The following is a 6,000-nucleotide window of genomic DNA, read 5'->3' on the forward strand; positions in this document are numbered from 1 at the left end:
AAGTTATTACTTTCACATGACAATTATCATCATCTGGCAATCAAAATATGTTCTCAAGAACTACCTTTAACCATTACCTGCATCACTTTACCAGAAACTACAAACACTCCCACTTGATATACACCTGTTATTTCTACTTTGGCTACCTCTCTTGTGAGGGGGAAAAAGCTCCTGAACTACTTACAGCTGGTAAAGTGACTGTGTTGACCGCTGGGTGTTGATGCGTCCATGGTTGTCCAGGGTCCCCTCTAGTATTGATGGGAAGTCTGTGTGTTGATATTTGCAGAGACACTCCACTGGGTACCCTCATCACCCACACATGTACTCGACCTATTTTGCAACTAGCTCCTCCCCATTCAGGTCATGGGTGTTTCTATACTCCTCTCCTCCATTTACTGAAACCATAGATCTAAATAGTAATATGCCACGAGTAGAAAAAAAAATAATGACATTAATAATAAATCCATAAACAAATTACCAAGATTATATATTTTAGATACATTTTCTTTAAAAGTACGTCTCAGTCATAATCAAATTGTAAATTGATTTATTGGTTTGCTCAATTACTATGGTGCAGGACAAGTGGGGTGCAGGGCAATGTTCCTTCTAAGCTGTGTGCATGTGCATGCACACACGTTTTACAAATAGTACACAAAGGAAAAGATATGTGCACACAAGGTTTTCAAGATGAAATTGAAATTTTCTAATTAAAGAAATTAATTGTAAAATCTCCTAACAATTTAAAACAAAAAAAATTGATTTTGAGATTTTGTCAATTTCATAAAATCACATGTCTTGAGATCCTTTGTATTGTGTTCTGCAGTCAGTATGGTGACCCACATAAGAACACACTTACTTTGCAAAGAAGGCAAAATTTGCACACAACCAAATTTCTGTGCTCACTCACAGCAAAGAATTAAGAGGGAACATTGGTGTGTGGGTGAAGGCTTTTAGAATTGATTTCTCTGAAAATGTCATTTGATTTAAAATCTTTAATTCAGGATAACACCAGTAAATTTTATTCAGCTATGAAGTACTACAGCTATTCAATGTGAATTAAATTATATCTTTCAATAATGCAGGTAACTGTGTTTTTTGTTACAAGGAATTTGGGTGAGAGCTGTTACTGTACCAGGAGTATGAGGGTCTTAGGTTTGCCACTGCTACAGGTGTGGGGCCCTCATGCTGTGCAAGGTTCCTGAGTTTAATCTCCAATGTAAAAGAGGATACTACCTGTTGCAAAATTCAAACTTGCAGTACTCTGCCTAGATGCAAGGTGATCGATGCCTCCGAGGTTTTAGGTACACCACCACGCCAGGGTTGTTGTTGGCAAAGTTGATCAAAACCTTCTCGATATAATCTCTACGATAAAACAAAAAATGTCTGCAGTGAATGATATAAAGAAATATGGGATCACATGAAGAATCGTCACCCCAGTCTTCGACAGGGTGACAATTCTTCACGTGGGCCATCCTGGGTTTACGATTCTTCGGTTGTATTATAAGTTGATAACAATAAGCATAACCCTCATTCAACCTAACCTAACGAAATTTTTATTCCACTGTTGATATTTGGCATACTGGGGTGACAATTCTTCATGTGCCCCGAAAAATGTAGCATTTGCAAAACTTGTTTGTCCATATTGGATGGAGGCTGTTACTGGATGCCTCAAGACCATGGGCAGCGAAAAAAAATACACGGGAGCGACGAGCGATTTCGCTCGGGAAAGTTCCAATGTCGCTCTTGCAAATCCAATAGCGGGAGCGCCCCCCAAAAAAAATCGCTCCCGCGGAAAGATTCAACGTTTTTCATGCATTATCCATCATTTGGCAATTCCTGAATCCCATCACCATTGATGAAAGGATCAGAGCAAACACAATTTACCCGTGATCAACCATTGCATTATCAATCGATATCATAAACGCAACGCATCCATCAACTCTAATTTGTTGATGTACATACGTATGTGTACGCGGTATAGCTGCTAGAGTTCAATGGCTTATCTAGCCTAGCTTCGTATCAACTGCATGCGCGTGTATACTAGTATATATTGACTGGACTCTACACGACTATCGTGCTACATAATGTCGCTAGTTGCGAATTGCATGGTATCTGTATGCAGGGAAGTTCATTGGTTGCATGCAGCTAGCTGCACCAATCAACGCGCTGACTACATGTACAATGCACCATACCCAATACCACATCACCGCATGCATACGTACACTATACATATGCAAACTCGCTCGAGGCCTAGGAGGGAAACTGGGAAATCCCATTTATAACCTCGTTCGCGTATTTATGAGAAAACAAAATAGAATGAAATGTTTGGTTAGTAATTGAAAGTATGCATATACATATACCAAGGCTTTTCCCCCTTACCAGGGAGGTAGCCAAAAAGGAAAAGGCATAAAATCATTCCCACCCATTCCATCCCCGAAAACACTCCACCCTCCCTCCCATCTTGGCACCTCCTAGATGACGGGTCATCCCCGCACCCTGTCCACTGCCCTGGGTCAGAAGTAGTGTCGCAAGACACAGCACATCCACAGCAAGGCCGCTTCATTAAATCGACGACCCCCCCTCTCCGTCCCCCCATATAAAGGAGAGGACGGGGAGAAATCCCTTCAGGCTGCGTCAAAAATTTGCTCACACACACTACCTCACCCCCCATTCTCCCGTCCATTCCACCTCATGCATCACAATATTTTCCATATACAATCATTCTCCATTCACCCCTGTCTTCTGTCCTCTCCTGTCCTTCCTCAACAGACATTCCCCTCTTCCCCAAAGCCCCCTTCACCCCATCCATCCATCTCATCCTAGGACGTCCCCTCATGTTCACTCCCTCCACATCTGCCTTCCATACCTCCTTTACTAGTCGTTCTTCACTCATTCTTTCCATGTGTCCAAACCATCCCAATACTCTTTCATCAACCCTATCTCCCAACTCCCTTTCCACCCCTGTTCTCCTCCTCACCTCCTCATTTCTCACTCTATCCAGCCTAGTAACCCCCATCATACTTCTCAGACACTTCATCTCAAACACATTCAAGCTCCTTCTCTCTTCCTCTCTTATGTTCCATGTTTCTGCTCCATACAGTGCTGTTGGCACAATCACTCCTTCATACAGTCTCCTCTTAGCATCCATTCCCAAATTTATATTCCTCATTACACTTTTTAAACCACCAAGGCATTTACTCGCTTCTCTCAATCTACATTCTACCTCCACCTTCACTCCACCTTTTCCTGCTACATTTGCACCCAAATATCTAAAACTATCCACTTCCTCCAGTTGCTCTCCCTTAATGCTCACTTCCAGATTACTGCCACTTTCACCCCTTGTACATCTCATCACCTTACTTTTACCCACATTTATCTTCAGCTTTCTTCTATCACACACTCTCCCAAACTCTGTCACCAACTTCCTCAATCCCTCCTCCGATCCTGCCACAAGCGCAGTGTCGTCCGCAAGCAATAGCTGGCTCACCTCCCACTTTTCTCCATTTTCTTTAACCATCTCTAATCCCTGACCCACCACCCTTGCATTTACCTCTCGCACCACCCCATCCATGTATAAGTTGAACAGCCAGGGTGACATAACGCATCCTTGACGAAGTCCCACCTTTACCTCAAACCACTCACTCTCTCCATTTCTAATCCTGACACAAGCTCTACTACTCTCATAAAAAATTGAAATTAAATCAATTTAAATATAAATATGAACATTTGATGATTATATATCTAGTTCATGAATGTGGATCTTTGGAGGGAGAATAAAAAATACAAAAGTAAAAAATTATTAGTTTGCTAGCTTGGGTCTACGGTAGCTAGGTCACCGTCCATGCCAAACTTTCGATGATCGTACATCACAAGGTCTTGATGCATAGATCTTGGTACAACATGGAGCGATTTCTAGTGAAGCGAGTGAAGAGTGAAGATGGTTTGCCCTCAGATTCAGTCTTTTCAGAATCGAGGGAGAGTGTTTTGACGGCAGGAACCGCTTCTGGACCAGCAAAGCCTAATTCAAAATCTACGGGCAAGGGCCAAGGAAAACGAAAACCAGTAAAGCATGAATCTACTACACGCTCGTGGAACCTAGATTGGCTTGAAGTGGATCAGGGCAGTGATGGTACTCTAACGGTGTATTGCAAGGCTTGTCGTGCATTCCCACCCTCATGCACATGAATAATGAGTTAGCCTTCCAATAGTTGGAAGGAAATCGAACCTGCAAAACATGGCTCTGGAAGTATCAAAAATGGCTCTGGTAACTAAAAAAAAATGGCTCTGGTGAAAAAAAAAAAATGGCTCTGAAAAAAAAAAAAAAAAAATCCCTGACCATGGGTCTTCTGCAAGAGAGACCAGGGCCAATGGACTGATTGATTGATCTCAATTATAGATGCAACTAGAAAAAAGTACTTTTTATATATATATATATATATATATATATATATATATAATATATATATATAAATATATATATAAAAAAAAGCAACAAAAAAAAAAAACGTGGACATTTTCGTTTTTTATATATATTTTTTGTTTTACACAGCTCCTGCTACTTATCCACCACTACTACAACCACAGCCATCAACCATCAGGGATTTTGCTGCTTCAAGCAACAACATCCCTACTTTCTAGCTTGAGTCGGATGATTCAGAAAGGGATTATTGTGAGGGCTCAATCGATGAACGGCCCAGCCCCGGCGGCCGGCCGTCCAGCCCCAGATAAGGGCCCCATCTGATATAAAGGAGCCTGAAGTGGAACCGCAGGACTTGGATTGATGGAGTCAGAAGTTCAGAGTGAGCCTGAACTATCTATATCTACAATGTCCGAGTCTGATGCTGCCTCTTCCTACGAACTCCCACCTCCCCCTCTAGGGGATGGCCATGACAGATCGAAGGCTCCATTTGCTCCAGGCCCATAGACCATGATTAATTTGTGCATCCATACCACCTTATTGTATATCCTATTTCATGTTTATGTTTAACCATTCATGACAAGGAAATTTGGAGTGTTTCATCTTTGAAGATTATACTAAGAGCAAATTTTGTAAGGTAGCCATATTGGCCCATATGCATGCTGTATCTACACTTGTTGTTGCAGCATCTGAGTCCTGACTAAAAAGGTCAGTTACTTGTTTATTTTTATACTGTGTCTGATGTCTCTTTGGATAAGGTAGATACGCATATGTGGAGGGATGAATCAAGTACTTACACCTGTTTTCATATACTTGATATTTAATATCTGAACAAATTTGGACGTGTAAAAAATAAAATAAAATGAATTATATTTTTCTTTAATAAAACTTGCTATTAAAAAAAAAAAAAAATTGTATCACTAATCTCAATACAATGTACACACGACGCCCATCAATGTGGAATTCATGAGAGTAATTTCAAAGCAACGAACAAATAAAGGTAATATATTATCATTTGAAGGGGCCAAATCAATTTTCAACACCCCCTAAAGAAACAAAAATCATTTAAAAGAAATTATTTTCGACACAAAATGCGGAACTGTTACATCTACGAGTATGCAGTTGTGGAACAGCGTGTATGGGGGGGGGGGGGGTGTCACCTTTATATGCAGCCTTTAGTTTGATTTTCTTTATTATTATTTCTAACATTTGTAAGAAGCAGAACAAAACTGAGATGGGCTGCAGGGCAATGTGGCACGTATGGAGGACCATATAACTCCAAAACGATCAGTCCATGATGGGTAGAATGCCTGGAGAGAAGAATTATAGTTAACATATACATATCCATCACTATGTAATGAATTAGTCAAAACTTACAAGAATGTTTAAAATGGATCTTGTGTCATTACTTTTCATTTATTTGACAAACTGTTTGTCAAACATTTCCACGGTCTGACATCACTTCAAACACGTTTGACGAATCGTTTGACTTTCACACGGTCAAATGTCACTTCAAACACGTTTGTCAAACGTGTTTGGACAAACCGTTTGACTAAACGTGACGACTAAACGTATCGACGTGA

This window comes from Oratosquilla oratoria, unplaced genomic scaffold, assembly GCF_046742065.1.
Source record: "Oratosquilla oratoria isolate Oo_2021 unplaced genomic scaffold, ASM4674206v1 SCAFFOLD66, whole genome shotgun sequence".
NCBI lineage: Eukaryota > Metazoa > Arthropoda > Malacostraca > Stomatopoda > Squillidae > Oratosquilla > Oratosquilla oratoria.